General features: G+C 37.2%; 1 protein-coding gene across 3 annotated transcripts in view; it reads right to left on the reverse strand.

Moving 5' to 3' along the window:
* LOC144964203 (tumor necrosis factor alpha-induced protein 8-like) overlaps positions 1-15,404 on the reverse strand; it is a 55,340-nt gene extending 39,936 nt beyond the window's left edge. For 2 of the 3 annotated variants that reach the window (XM_078898192.1, XM_078898191.1), the window contains exon 1: positions 15,276-15,404. The gene's annotated coding sequence lies outside the window, so the exon portion shown is untranslated. The remainder of the gene's footprint in view (positions 1-15,275) is intronic. The other variant, XM_078898193.1, reaches the window with a different exon arrangement.
* Between the last annotated feature and the right edge of the window lie 1,445 nt (positions 15,405-16,849).

Here is a 16,849-nt window from a genome sequence, read left to right on the forward strand (position 1 = left end):
CTGAGACTATACTATAATGTGTCCTGTCGACAGAAAGCAAGTATAATATTAAGGTAGTAGGCTAAGTATTCGAACGTGCGAACAATTAATTACGGTCACCATGGGCCGTACGTTGCTACATTTATTTTCCAAATATGCTCATCAGGAGGCCGGAGGTTCGATCCTCAGGGAGAGGGGCTGATTTTTTTTATTTTTATTTTTTTTTTTTTGGGGGGGGGGGGGGCGGGAATTAATATTTCATGCATTTTTATCTCTGATTTCCGAATATTATTTTGCAAGTTCCTGGGTGATACGGAGGGCGCACAATCGGTTAATCTTTACCATACATTTTTATCTCTATTTTTATAGCTTTTTTTAGTTTGTTTGTTTCTATTGTTTTGTTTTGTTAAATGTAATATCATCTTGTATTTAAAATCTGTAATATCTTAAGAAAGCTTTATGGTCGCGTGCTTGTTCTTATTCAAAACTAATAATTTAGAGTACAATACTACCTAATAATATTTGTTTTTGTTTGTTTTGTTTTTAAGGGTTTTACGGCGCTTGCAACACATTTAGGTTATATCAGCGTCAGTAAAAAGGAAGAAAATTGGATAGTAAAAAGTTCTAGAATTACAATTAAAGCACCCAAGAAAAAGTAAGGCATAGGGGAACTGGGAACAAATAGGGATCTGTTGTTTTTTGTTGTTTTTTTTTGTGTTTTTGTGTTTTTAAGGGTTTTACGGCGCTTGCAACACATTAAGGTCATATCAGCCAGTAAAAGGAAGAAATAGGATTGAAAAAGTTCTAGAATTACAATTAAAGCAACCAAGAGAAATAAGACAAGGGGAACTGATTAACAATAGGATACAGATGTAGATTCCAAAAGCACAAAACCTATGTATTAGTTTGAGATCACCTCTAAGTCTCAGCCGGACACAAGCACAAAATCCAACAAGAGGAAACACTCAAATGCTACATTATATATTCAAATAATAAATTATATTCTTTTCATAACGAGAGATGATTTTACAAATAAAAATATATCATCTCCCAAAAAAGACTATGTGCATTGACTGTTTCCCTCCCAGCTAGGCTCTGTGCCAGGGCCAAGACAAAACCAAGTAATCTCATTCCAAGACAAAGACAGAAAGCATATTGGAAAACAGATATAAGGGGATAGAAGACACAGTATGTACCCCCCTGCCCACTATGGGAGGTCAGGAACCCCACCCAGAAATAGGGATCAGATGTAGATTCCAAGAGCATACCACCAATGCACCTAGTTTGAGATCACCTATAAGTCTCATCCAGACACAAGCACAAAATCCAACAAAGAGGAATACACTCAAATGCCTACATTATACATTAAAAATAACAATAATACATTACAGAGAGATGATTTACAAGGAAAAAAATATCATCTCCCAAAACAATAACTATGCATTTTACTGTTTCCCTCCCATCTAGGACTCCAGGCAGGGCCAGGACAAAACCAAGTAATCCCATGCCAAGATTTGTAACCTATCAAGTAACGATAATTATAATTCTATATTAATATATTTTTTTTTTTTCCTTTTCGAAAGTTTGAATCCAATCTTGGTATCACTCATCATCATCATCATCATCATCATCATCATCATCATCATCATCATCATCATCATCATCATCATCCTCATCATCATCACCAAGAGACGCCGGGTCTGTAGCACATTGGTGACCATGTCTTTCCAATCCTCCAGGGTTCTATGATCGTCTCAGAAAGTTGAAAATTACAAATAAATACGCACTTATACCTCTGTAACTATAACCTCGGCAATCCACAAAATTGTCAAGTTCCAAAACCCAAAAAATAAGAAAATGAACATATATGTATTTATGTAGTAATGCATTTTCATTCGTTCTCGATGCTCAACTCGTTTCAAAATGCTCATCTATTCCCATAAGCATGTTATATGGAACTTACTTTCCATTTCATATATTAAATGCCGTCTCTGTGTCCTTTTTGTAATACCATTCGTGCACTTTCCGTTCTGTATCTATAGCCAGGTACTCAATCATGCTGTAGTCTAGTGGGGCAATGTGGGTTAAGTGCCTTACCCAAGGACACAATGCCGGGGTCAGAGTTTTTCAATCATTGCCACATCCGTCATTGACCACGCTCAACATCACTAGATAGACACAGAAACAAGACAAACACGGCACTGTCCATTCACTGACGCCAGTTTGCGTTTCATATGGCACCAATTAATCCCGAGTTTGTTTTGTTGATTCATGGGGAGCGCAATTGGGGGTGACTTACTTGACTTAAGCCCTTAACCCCACTCGGAGCATAGGCTATCGTTTGACTCTTCCTTGGGTCGTTTCCTCCGCTTGCTTGTATGTGTATCCACCCATCTTTGCTTCCTCAAAAGTGCTCCGTCGGCAACTACATTTTCGTGGCCTCCCTGGTCTTTTTCCACCTTGGGTATTCCAAGCAGGTCTTCAAAACTCATGGTCTATCCATCCCCATTTCCTCTTCCTGATGTGTATGCTGTATTTCACATAAACTACACCAACATAGTTGCAATTTGGTGTTCCACAGGGTTCAGTGCTTGGGCCTTATATTTTCACGATGTACAAAAAACCTTTAAGCAACATCAGCGACCTTCTGTCTCAGTCTCAGTCATCATCTCTACGCCGATGATAACCAGTTGTACTATCCCATCTCATCCAAAAACATTGAAGAAACAAAAGAGCGACTCCCAACATGTCTAGCTAGATAAGTTAAAACATGGATGACAAACAACAAACTTAAATTGTACGAGACAAAACTGAGCTGCTTATTTTTTTTTAAAAACAGGAAAATAATTACTCATAGACCAACTGTCCTTCAGTGAATCAGTAATCAAAAATTCCAATGTCGTTCGAAACCTTGGTTTCTATTTTGACACTCACCCAGACATGCAAGCACAAATAACAAAGTGCTGTCAGTGTCAGGCTGTTCATATCGCCCTCCAAATGATATAATGCAGAATACGAAATCTTATTGATGACGAATGTCAAACATGTCAAGATCTGGTAGAGGATTTTGGTTGATGAAACAAGATCTGAGTTTATTGCACTTTCTTTTTACAGAACAGCCAGCCAATCAATGGATTGTTCCTATAACTATAATAACACACTTGCCACAAAAGTTAGTCTCATAAACTCCCGAGCAGCAGGTGGTGGGGGAGGTCTCATCCTAAACGGATGTGATGGTATTATAAATGCATTTGTTTATCACGCTAATACTAATATACAGAAAAGAAAAAAAGAATGCTATGAAATTCAGTGTTGAGTGTGGAAAAAAAAATAAACTTAACTTTCAATTCGTACTTTTATAAGCGGGGGCACACTATATATAGTCCATGTCGATAAATATATTCATTACATTATAAGTCTTATGTTACTCACCCACCATCTGCTTCTCAACTACGAAGTTATTTACACATTGTTACGCTTTTAATTAAAATGTGTGGATTGTGTGGGCGTGTGTATGTGTGTGTGTGTGTCCGTCTGACAATTCAATAAACAAAAACAAAAATGCGTTATAATAAAAGCTACTTTAAAGATATATTAAATTACCTACCATATCTTTATTGAAACTATCGTAAGTAAGAGACATATTTATTTAATTCACTTTGCAAACGGGGTATAACCTATGCTATACTATTACATACTAAATAGACAGGGATGGTGGTGGGCGATATTGGGGGAGGGGGGAGAAGGTGAAGGCACCCTGGAGATTATTTTGTTTTTATATATCAATGATCTGGGCGTGTATATGGTTCGTCTCTGACCAAAGAATAGTCGTTGATTGACACGGGTGGGACTGGGAATCCATGCAATGTTAAATCCCAAACGGGAGTAAGCAATGTCTTCTAATCGAGAGTCGATCAATCAATCAACCAATCGATTCGCGAGTTGTTCACGCATAAATCTGCGTTAAGTCGGTTTCCTGTCTATCTATCTATCTCTACACACACACAATCATACACACGCAATCATACACACACACAATCACACACACACACACACACACACACACACATACATACACGCATTTATTATATATTATATATGTGTGTGTGTGTTTGTGTGTTTATTTGGGGGTGTCATTTTATAATACGCTGCTATTATTATTCTAACGTATTAGACGTATCATACCTACATACAGACCAATACTGCAATAGACAGAGTACCACATCGGCGTATTTTGTCATTAATGCTTGAGATTAGCATATGACCGCACAATCCCCATGCTTACGTGAGACCGTAATAAGTTAGGATCCAATCTAAATAGTGTGTGTGCACGCGCATGCGTGTGTGTGTGTGTGTGTGTGTGTGTGTGTGTGTGTGTGTGTGTGTTTGTTTGTTTGTGTATGTAAAAGGAAAAGATATTCTGGTGTAAAATGAGGACCTGGTCGTTAACAATAATATAGCGTTGTCTCTGTCGGAAAAATAAAAATTGATTACCGCCTAACAGGCGTCATGTCTCACAGTATGTTTATATATAAAATATAAATTGATTCACACACTTATAATATGGCAGAACCACAAGTTTCTGTGGTTTCCATCCACGTCTTCAGTCGGCGTATATATATATATATATATATATATATATATATATATATATATATATATATATATATATATTTTTTGCGTGTTGGGGGTATTGTAGGGTACGAAAGTGCTCGATAATGGTGGTAGAGTAATATAAATGAGAATTTCACTCATATCTTGCTAGAGTTTCGTTTCTGTGTCACTTCATCAGTCGGCAATCCTTGTAGTATGTCATTATACATGGTTTGCGATGTGAGTGGAACACAGAACGAATCGTTTGGCAGTATGTGAGTGAATTACATTTATATATAATACTATATATTTTTATATTATATTATATATATATATATATTATATATATATATATTGGTATGTGTGTGTGTGTGGAAGAGAGAGAGAAGAGAGAGAGAGAGAGACCGTTTTAAAGGCTTTGAGAGTTTGTGGTATTGCTTAGTATAACGAAGTTTGGTTTTTAAGAGTCTTTTCCAAGGACTCAACTATGAGCCGCTCATATCAAGACTCGAATCCTGGACCTACGGTCCGAAGGCATGACCACATAATGTGAGGACAGTCTTAAGCAAAACAGAAAATAAAAAGTATTGAAGGAATTAACCTAAGTTTAAAGGAAATACGCGGGGCACCAAAAACTAAATAACAAACAAATAAATAAAACACGTAGAGGAACAGCGCACTTCTTACTCTCTAAATTCAAATTTGTTTCCTGAAGAAGGGTTTTGGGACCGAAACCGTCATTTAAAAAATAATGTTAATGAAAGACTCATTATAAATCTCTACATTAAAAACACAATATTTTTTTTCATGAAGAAGGTAGGTACCTATTTAAATTTTAACGTTCATGTTTTTTGTTTTAAATGAGACGTTCAGTATTGTTTTTTATTTTTTTAATTTAGTTCTCTAGCCACATTGTTTAGTACCAAGGAGCTCTTCTTACGCACTGTCTGCACGCCTGGTTTAGTACCCTAACTGTTATAAATACGCTGTTCTATACTGCCCTTTCAATATTTAAACCACAATGGCAATGGCGGTCAAGGAAAAAGACAATGGCCGTACTAGGAAATTTTAAACTTTCACTAATCTATAAAGGTTTATTCTATACACTTTGAAATGCTTCTATGTTATGACAAATAGAATAAATAAACACCTGACAAAAAGGTCCAGGGTGAAAATAGAAATATAAAGAAATGTTAGAACGAGGAGCCTTCGAAATGTCTCCCGAAGAAACACTGACGTCCAAGAATTGCAAACTTTATTAGAAAACAGCGATTGGTAGATATCAGAGGAAGGCGTAAAAGATCATAAAACGTATTACTCGTATATGACCCTGACAGTAATCAGTTGACGCACTCATCTACCGACGGTTTTAAATAGAGTAGGCCGATGTGCATTTATTATTTTATAATATAGTAGCCGTCTACGTGTACACGGAGAACCACCTAAATCGAGTAGGCACAACGATCTTGAATGAAATCGAAAGTGAAAGATCATTCAAATTGAAAATGAATGAATGAATGAATATGGCTGCGCTGTCTCTATAGACACCTTGACGTGAATGTGCGTGTTACTTCGAGTGTGTCAGTCTGTTTCTAGTATCCAGTTAGTAATTTGTTTCCATAAATCTATGTCCAGTGCAAGTGTTCTTAGCTTTTGAATGTCATCACGTGTGTTGAGGTGCTGAGGCAATTAGATGTTTCCTTGTGTTGTTGAAATCAGTTCTTCGTTTGTTGTTTCTAAATGTATTTTTTTTTTTGATATCTTGATTCAATGTTGTTGGAAGTGAAGTTGGTGTACACCCTCTGTTTTTGGCTCCTCGCTTGAAGTAATCATCCATTGAGGTTTGTGCTGGAATATTTTCATCTCGTCGGAGAACGTGTCCGAACAGTTTCCATCTTTGTTCCATTATTCGCGTACTGACTGGTTGTACTCTCTGCATCTGCCATACATACATCATCATTATTGATTTTGTCTGGCCAATGTACCCGAATAACTCGTCTCAATTGTCCAAATTATTTTTTGTAAGACCCCACGTACCACAGTTGTACATAAGGATTGGCAGCACTAGCGCTTCATAAAGGCGTATTCTTTTATTTTCATTGATGGTGCTCGTCCTGTTCCAAACGTTGTGTAGTTCTTTGAATGAAGTTTGAGCAAGCATTTTTCTCCGTTTGATGTCTTCATTCTCATTAATCAAGTTTCCGAGTTTTCTTACACTTTTTTATTCCGCTAGTTTCTTGTCAACCACTGTAATTTCTGTTTTGGATTCGTCGACCTTTAAATTCCAATGTCGAAGAGTATTTGATATTATTGGTATCCACGTGCTGCTTCGTCAGGTCTGCTGTATCAAATATGATATCAACATCGTCTGCGTAAATCAGTTCGCGGGTAAGGATTTGAAGAATCGGGAGTTTTTGTCTTAATTCTTTTAGTGCTGCTTCCAAATATACCGTTAAAAGGATTGGGCTCAGACTGTCTCTTTGAGGAGTTCCCAGCGATGTTAATAGTGAAACTGTTTCCGCACCAGATGTAAACGTACAAAATAGCAAAGTCTACCTATTTCCACCGCTTCTTCGAGCATATATTTAGATGACGTAATGATTCAATAAATTACATTGTTTTAAAAATAGCTATCATAGAAAAACTGACGTCTGGAGTGTACAAAATAGCAAAGTCTACCTATTTCCACCGCTTCTTCGAGCATATATTTAGATGACGTAATGATTCAATAAATTACATTGTTTTAAAAATAGCTATCATAGAAAAACTGACGTCTGGAGTAAAATCATTTGTCCAAATATTTATGTCCAGAATACATAATTTGTCATACCCGTTACACTGTGTTCCGTTCAAGTAACATGACACATCAGTTACATAAGATCCATATAATGTATTTATATATGTGCGTGAGCAATAACTGTCTGCCTGTAAGATTATGAAGTAGTCCAGCTCTACTCTAGCGGTCTACGTTAATTACTGTGCAGCAATTGACGACTCGGCGGTTAACGAGGGCTAAGTGGTTTTCAACACTGGCAACTATTTTCAGCACCAATACGGTACTTAAGATTTGAATGTGTAAATAATATGTAATTATGAATGTATTTCTGGAGATATTGTGTAAAAGAAAGGGAGGGGGGAGGGAGGTAGAGAGAGAGAGAGAGAGAGAGAGAGAGAGAGAGAGAGAGAGAGAGAGAGAGAGGGTGGGGGGGATGTGGGAGAGAAGATGGAGGGAATGGAGGATGAGGTGGAGGTGTGACAATCCAAACTATGAATTTATGTCAGAATAAATGTGGGGGGAAATGGAAGAAGAGATGAAGGGAAATTGGGGAATGAAGGAGGAAAGGATAAGAGGAGGTGAAGGAGGGAGGGAGGGAGGGAGAGAGAGAGAAAGAGAGAGAGAGAGAGAGAGGGGGGGGGGGGGGATAATGAAGGAGAGGAGATAGAGAAGAAAGGGAAGGAGGTGTGACGACGACGATAAATATGAATACATTTCAGAATATAATGCGGGTTGCGGGAGGACAAGGGGATGCGGGAGGACAACGGGAAGAGGAGTTGAAAGGAGAATAGGGAATGGAGGAAGCAGATGGGGTGAAAGGGAGAAAGAGAAGAGAGAGAGAGAGAGAGAGAGAGAGAGAGAGAGAGAGAGAGAGAGAAGAAAAAAAGGGTAAGGATGAAGGGGGAATAAAAAGAGAGATGTATAGAGGTAGAGCGACGACGACGAAAATTAATTTATTTCAGAATGAATGAGAAAGGAAAGGTCAATGAGGAGAAGGAGAGGGAGAGAGAGAGAGAGAGAGAGAGAGAGAGAGAGAGAGAGAGAGAGAGAAGGGGGAAGAAAGGAGGAGGAGGTGGAATGACGACGAAAAGGCTGAAGAAGAAGGAGAGGACTGGAGGTGAAGTAAGGAGTGTAAGAGAAGAGGAAGATAAAGGGAATAATAAATGTAATTATATTAAAATGCTCGTCATTACTGTCTGACTGTGTTGCTGCGGTGCATCGGTGCCGGTGCACCACGCGAGAATGACTCTACCAAAAAAAAAAGACCCTAGAGTTAAATTGGCGTACGCGAGGCACACTCTAGAGTTATCTCGCGGCCGCGAAGCTAACTCTAGAGTCTGTCTAGCGTACGCCAATTTAACTCTAGAGTCTTTTTTTGAAACCATCCTAAAATTTGACCATTCCTTATTAACCACAAAATATATAATTTTTTTTTAATTTAAAAAAGTACAAAACAACAGCTTCACAAAGTAAGAGATGAATTCACAGTATTTCCAAAATTTATTTTTTTAAATATAGTGCTGACACGGTAGTTTCGGTGTTCCACGCGAGAATGACTCTACCAAAAAAAGACTAGAGTTAAATTGAAGTACGCGAGGCACACTCCAGAGCCAGTCTCGCGGCCGCGAGGCTAACTCTAGAGTCTGACTCGCGTACGCCAATTTAACTCTAGAGTCTTTTTGGCGATAGAGTCATTCTGGCGTGCTACACCGGTCTTGGATCCACAAAGATTATGTGGGAGGGTTCATGCCGATGATTAGACCCTCCACGGTTTGACTACACAAGGAAAGGCATTCTGCCCAAATTTTCAGATGTACGAATCATGTCGCGTGGCAGTGATCGTATAGCTAGATATGATATGGCGGAAAGTACTTTGGGATAGACCAGTGTCCTATCCAAAGGGTAGCAATCAAACTGTTATTGTACTTAACGATGCAGAAATAAGAATATACTGCGGATCCATGGGCCTTGTGACAATAGACTTATACAAGTTTTACATCTCTTGTTTTGGCGAAGTCTTTAAAAACTACAAAATCTGTTATCTGTGAAATATTACATACTGCTTTTAAGGCTGTCATAAAATTTTGAAATAAATACATAAGCATGTTTAAATTTTCCTTAGTTTTCTCTCGAATATACTGTGAAAAAAATCCACATCTTAAGAAAAGAGATGATAATCCGAACCAATCAATCGAAACGGAGTCCCAAAAAGTAGGTGCAAGAACAGGACTTGGGAAAGAACGGTCCGCCTTACTAAATAGATCTTCAGTGAAAAGACTTACAATAGTAAACATTATATTTAATTGGATGATCAGGGATGTCCTTTGCTGCTTGTATTTTTAAGCCGGAATTTTATTTTCTCTCGTAAAGAGCAAATGAAAATATTTCTTGCAAAGCTCCTCCTTTTCATCAAATGGTATCACTCTTAAATCATGGGAAAAGATACATATATCCGTCTAGCTTCCCCTTAACTGTTGCCTTTAAACAACAAAATGATTTTATCTTTTAAATCGGCAACTCATCAATACCCTAATAAGGTCAGCCGGAATTTTTTGTTTAAAAACAGGGGGTTTTTGTTCTGGCTTTAACGAGAAAAAAAAAGACACCCCTGTTTAATACTGTTTTATGAAAACAACTTTTTTTAAATGGTGTACATACAGTTCATGTCATAAAAGTCTTCTTTTGATGGTTTACAAAAAAAAAAATAATAATGATCAAGTTACTTCCTTTTTTCTTTTTTTTTTTGTTGAGAATATCCCACAAGTTTCGGCTGTACATATCTGAAAAGTAATTACTGTTCATATAAATTCCGTCTCGGTCTACCTCGGATTATCTGAAGTTAAGAATATTGGCGAGTCCAATGTAACAGCTGAAAATATTACCTCAATGGAACGTTGATCTCATGAATAACAATAACTTTAAGATTTGTATAGATGTCAACAGGAGAAGTGTTAAATCCATATGCAAACAACCATTGGGCGGGGATTAACGGGGATACATCCAATTCGGCTTCTCCTTCTTTTCTGTTTAGGGCTCCGAAAAGAAACAAAAACCCAACATTTTAGCTGGCCATAGGTTTCGTTTTCGCGGAAGTCAAAAATCACGACTTAATTGAAACATTTTGGAAACGAATCTTCCTTTTTTTAAAATCCCTTCTCCATCGCCACACACACACACACATACATACACACACACACAAACACACAAACACATACTTTCATAAAGATACCCAGACACACAAATCACGTATTGCCCGAAGCTATTAATCTCCAGAACAATGAAAACAAAGTCAGTTAGCCATTATGATGGGGATATAAATTGACAGGTGGGATTTCCCGTGAATATAAACATAATTTACATATTTTCAAAAGTAACATATAAGCATTGTGACAGGATCTGATTTCATGCTGCATGTATCTCTCAAATATTTCAAAATAAAATTGAAAAAAAGGGTTTTTTTTTTTAAAAGGACATAAACAAGATGGCTGATCATATAGGTTGGCTATCACTAACAAAATAGACATGCCATGAACAATATATGTTTAAACGGTGATTAATTTAAACAATATAAAAGAATGAAAACAAAAGCTGTTTTGATCATGAAAAAATATGAAAAAAAAAACAAACTAGAAGGGCTAAACAACCTTTTAGCCTATAAGCCCGATGTTTACTGCATTAACCCCCACGTTTTGAACAATTGAGATAATAAACTATTATTCATTGATATTATAGCTAACTTCTGAAGAGTGAGAAATTGCACCGACATGTTCTTCTACACATTAACTCTCTCATTGCCAATACATTGATTGGGGGGGGGGGGGGGGGGGGGGGGTAATTTTTCAAAAGGAGGAAATTCCTTATTTGAATCCTAAATCATGATTTTCGCGGGTCTTAAGAAAAACATCAGCAGTGCTCTCTCTCTCTCTCTCTCTCTCTCTCTCTCTCTCTCTCTCTCTCTCTCTCTCTCTCTCTCTCTCTCTCTCTCTCTCTCTCCTTCTCCCTCCCTCTTTCTCTCCCCCTCTCTCTCTCTCCCTCCCTCCCTCCTCCCCTCCCCTCTCTCTCTCTCTCTCTCCTCCCTCCCTCCCCCCCTCTCTCTCTCTCCTCTCTCTCTGTCTCTCCTCCCTCCCTCCCTCCCTCTCTCTCTCTCTCTCTCTCTCTCTCTCTCTCTCTCTCTCTCTCTCTCTCTCTCTCTCTCTCTCTCTCTCTTTTAACGTTTAGTGTGTGAGTCAAATAATAAGAAAAGAAAATAATTTATAAATAGTCTCTTATCCCACAGAAATCTTGTGTGGCTTCCGTAAATGAAATTATCAATAAGTTCAAACCACCACAATACCAACAACAAAAACAACAACTTTCACAAAACGATAATTAACTGAACTACTTAGCGCTGAACTGAACTATAAATAAATTTCTCAAGCATTACAAACCCCTAAAGGCTTACGAACTTAAGTAGAAGAAGAAGAAGAAGAAGAAGAAGGAGGAGGAGGAGGAGGAGGAGGAGGAGGAGGAGGAGGAGGAGGAGGAGGAGGAGGAGGAGAAAGAGGAAGAGGAGAAGCCAAAAAAAAAAAAGAGATTTCAAATGATGCAATATACATTCATGTACTCAAATTGCTTTACAGATCATCCAAAGCCAACAGACACTGTATCATACAATATGACCACAAAAAATTTAATTCCTAACAAAGCAGAATGTAACGTGACTAATAGGATAAATTGTCCTCCCCTCTCTCCCTTACTAACTCCACTACATTTACCCGCTAAGAAAAACGGATAAACAGCATTCAACCACCCTTGTTATATTGTTGGTATTATACCTTTATGCCTTTCTTGACAGTGCGCAGCACCCACTTCTGATGATTTTATAATTCAATGTTATGATGATCTTTCTAGTCAGCCAATTCTCTTACACACTTGCAAACTCTCACAAGCCTGCCTGGCAACTACATTATAATTCAACGTTTAACCAGATGCTCTACAGTCTCCTACTACAACTAGTGTAAGTAGGTGAAGTTGCCAGACCCCACTAACGCAGAGTGGCTCCTGTTAGACAGGTCATGGACCTTAGCCTGTTGGTTGCCAACCAATGCCTCGTCTTACTTGTATAGAAACCCAGCAACTACTCTCCTAGTTCAGAGGGAACAATGTCCCAGCCTCAAGTTAGTGTATTCTTCCAGGTTGACCTTCATCTCAAAATGTTGTTCCCATCTGGAGACAGGGAAGTGAAGTGCAAACGTTGCTCTGACTACATGCGGTTTGTACACTTGTGCCACACAACCAACCCCAGTTACCTTCTATATTTTGTTAAGACAAGATTGGTTACTGTCTCCCACCTCACATCTCCAGTGACATTTGGTCATTTTAATTATATATAAATTAACTAGATACTATGTTATATCATATTGTTGTGTGTGTGTTTTATAAAACAACTAGAAATAACTAGTGGTTTGGGGATAACTCATGATTTCAGCACATACAAAAATATGTAAAATCCCTCAAAACTGTGTACTGTATCGTTACTTTTTGCTGATATGATAGTATGTGAAACTTGTCACTTATGAGAATATGTGAAATCAATGACAATCTGTGATTTGGACCACTACAATAAGCGCATTCCAACTTTTAGCCTTCTTGATGCTCCTGCATCTATCCGATACAAAAGGGGAATTGCTTCTCTCTGAATTGCACAGTGCCAGGACAGATGTGATCCCGCCAGCTTCCAGAGAAGACTGTTATATGAAATTATCTTCCAAACAACACCCTCTAAATAGGTCAGGTAGATAAGACTGTGGTCCAGCTGAATGCCCGGGTACCTGGAATATGAGTCGCATGAAAGTAACTCGTCCAAGACATCAGGAATGCTCCACATCACTTTGATGGAAAGCAGAGTCTACAGTTGTTGAAGTATTCATTTTGATATACCACTTGTCAAAGGAAGATTTACAATCGGTCACATCTGCAGTGAGCATGTTCTCTGGTTGATTCCATTTACTGCTATTGTGAGCAAGGATCTTGTCATTGGTATATCCCAGCCTCAGGAGCTTTGAGCTGCCTGCCCTTGTAAACTAAACCCAGCATGCTCCACGTAAGCAGAGGACAGGCAGTCAGTGAGGAGTCAAGAAACAGATCAGTAGTAGTAGCAGTAGTAGTAGTAGTAGTAGTAGTAGTAGTAGTAGTAGTAGTAGTAGTAGTAAGCCTCACAGTCTGAATGACACTTGCTCAGAGTTGTATGATTCAGTCACAGATTCGTTTAAACCTCGATGAGTATAGCTGCTCTGTCCATCCAAGTTGTTAATTGTTTCCATTGGTCACAGTCCTGGGCCAGATTTTCAAGGCTGTCAAGATCTTGTTGTGACCTTAGGACAGAGGGCACTGCAGTTTTTCTTAGTTCTTCAGGGATTAATTCGGCCTCATCTGAATCTAGAAATTTCTGATATGTACAGAGATCCTGGTTCGGGGTAGTTACTATTGATATTGGTGGTCTCCCTACATATTTGTTGCCATGAAGGAAATATTCTGTCATTGCAGTTTGGGCTGGGATGTTATCTTCTTGATGTAAGATATGACCAAATAGCCTCCATCGCTGTTCCTTTATTATTGTAATCAGGCATTGGACCCTGGTTCTTTCAGAGATCAGTATTTGTAATTGTCTCTGGCCAATAGATTACGATTACGAAATGCAATTGTTTGCGGTGGTATGAATTGAGACTTTCTAAGTTCTTTTTTGTGAGGCCACAGGTTCCACAATTATATGTCAATATTGGAATAATCAGTGCCTTGTAAATTTGCATTCGTTTATTCTCACTCATTATGTTATTTCTATTCCATAAATTTTGGAGTTGGTTGAATGTATTGGTGGCCAGCTGCTTTCGTTTTCTGATATGTCTTCATTTTCGTTGATCAAATTGTCTAGTTTACGTACACGTTTCCACTTATTTATATTTCTGTTGATTTTTTAATATTCTGCTTTGGATTGATTCACTTTTACTTTTAGATGTTATAATACTCTTTCTCGTTATGGAGTTTGAATAGACACCTTAGTGTCAATTAATAAAGTAATACATTTATACCTGTCATTGAGGTGGGTAATTGGGCATGATCAAAACAATTAAACTAATCTGTACGCTGTTTGAGCAGTATTTATGTGAATTAAGAGAGAATTCTAGCTGGAACTGGACCAGTTTTATATTTAGCTAATCATATCAGGTATTTGCCTTTTGATTCATCATGTTAATTTATTATATTTGAAGCTGATAACTATTGATGACATTTCTTTGATTCAAGTCAAAGTGCATTTAATTTGTTCATCATGTATTTTAAACCATACATTAATCATCCCTTATGATTTTACCTCAATATCCTAGTGCTGTAGAACAAATAATTCAACTTATATACACAACCTGTCACAATATATAATCATGATTATAATCATAAATATAGTTTAACCCGTTAAGTGGCGTGGACGAATGAAAAATTGGAAAGGTTTTTCGTAGACTTACAGCATGCCTAAAGAGAGGATTTTTTTTTAATTAGCGGGGGTAGACCCCCGAACACCACCCAGTTTTTCTTTATGAGGCCTTACGAAAGCTCCTACATCCCTACATCCCCAGTATTCTTGTTTTTTTATAATACTCTCGTCGTAGTAGGAGGTTTGGGAGGGGGGGGGGGGAGACTTTTTTTTTTTTAGAACATTATAAAAAAAGTTTCCCCCCTCCCAAACCTCCTACTAGAACAAGAATACTGGGGATGTAGGAGCTTTCGGAAGGCCTCCCTTTTCTTTTCTTTTTATCGGGAGATATATGTCTACTTAGACGTCCATGACCTGATGATGAAACATAACGCACAAATCAACATTTCATCTCATGATTTGGGATATAAATTTAAAGAATAGTAATTAATTAGTATTTCAGTAAACATTTTAATTTCTTACCTTTAAAAAACCTATACTTCTTTCTTATTCGTACTGAAACAACGAAAAGGCACTATTTAAAAAGCGTCTACGAACTTTTTGAGTAAAGTTGAAGAACTTGACTGACTCAGTGTAAACAAGCTCGTTGGTAAGAGGAAATTAAAAAAAGTTTTCGAAAGTTACTTCATACTTTTGCCAGATTTACTTTGTATAAAAATGCCAAAAAATATTGAAAAATGCCCCAAAAAAGGAAATTGCTTATCTTAAATAAGCATTGGTATTAACTCATTAAAATTTTAATAATTTATTGATGAACTTTTCAAAAGCTTAATCAATTGATTTGTCTGTGACCAAAACTTGCTAATTTAAAATGGTATTTTATTTTAATTCTATACTTTGGCATTGAAATGGGAAACTGGGAATCCTAGCTGACCGAATCTTCGTGGGCGTGACTTACCATATCGATAGACAATTTATAAAAATCGATTTTTTCCTCACCTCCCCGCTTGCGTTGTCGTCGTCGTTGTTTCTTGTTGTTTGGGTTTTTTTGTTGTGTTTGTTTTTTCTTATTCTTTTCTCTGTCCCACCTTTATTTTTTCACCCATTAAGTTAATCATTAGTGGGTAGGTTATAATATTATGGCAATCTTTATTATTGACTTACTTGACTGAAAGCCTTTCGTGTTGCTTTATGACTTTATGCGGGTGGTCTGCCTTTATATTTCTTGTGTCCAGATGTGGAAAAAAAAATTATTAATTAAGTTTTTGTTAAAAGTTAAAGTAATAATGGCGTTATTTTTCATCTCTTCTGAGTACATGCCCAAAAAACTGCCATCTTGTCTTCAGGATTTGAATAGATAGGTGTCTTTCTTTACACTTTTCGTAAAGTGTTTTATTGCTTATTTGTGTGGGGTATCGTATTATATTCAAAGTAATAAACAAAAAAAATGAATATAACAGATTCAAAAAAGAACAAAATACCAAACATGGAACGTTTCGGACTCAAAATCCATCTTCAGCCAACAACAACAACAGAACAATAAAGACATAATACATAACTAAATTCCATATTGTTTATTACATTTCATAGTCCACATTCTTCTAGCAGCCAAGTTAGTATCTATCACCATATTATGTTCAAGATTATTTTAAGTTGTTTTGTATGGAATCTAATCTTTGCTCTTCTGTTCCGGTCAGTGACCATGTTCCGCAGTTGTACAAAGGCATTGGTTTTATAAAGGTTGTGTATAATAATTTGATTTTAGTGTTCATTTTTATTTTATCTATTTTAATATGATTTTCTGTGCTCAGTCTTTATTACAATATAATGTTTTCCCACGTTTAACAGAAATTCTCTAAGCGATTTCATTCCCCCCCCCCCCCCCTCATCCCATCCCCTCCCCACTCCCTTCTCGGGACGTAAAGCGTACATATATTTATATATTATAATATATATATTATATATATATATTATATATATACATATATTAGGCTATAAAATGAGCATGTCGAGGCAAATGGTCTCAAGATATCGTGAAAATCGAATACTAAGGAAATGAAGGGGATGTAATAATAATTTTCAATGGCATTACTTTG

Source organism: Berghia stephanieae, chromosome 2 (genome assembly GCF_034508935.2).
Source record: "Berghia stephanieae isolate SIO BIC M18660-M18661 chromosome 2, UCSD_Bste_1.3, whole genome shotgun sequence".
Lineage (NCBI taxonomy): Eukaryota > Metazoa > Mollusca > Gastropoda > Nudibranchia > Aeolidiidae > Berghia > Berghia stephanieae.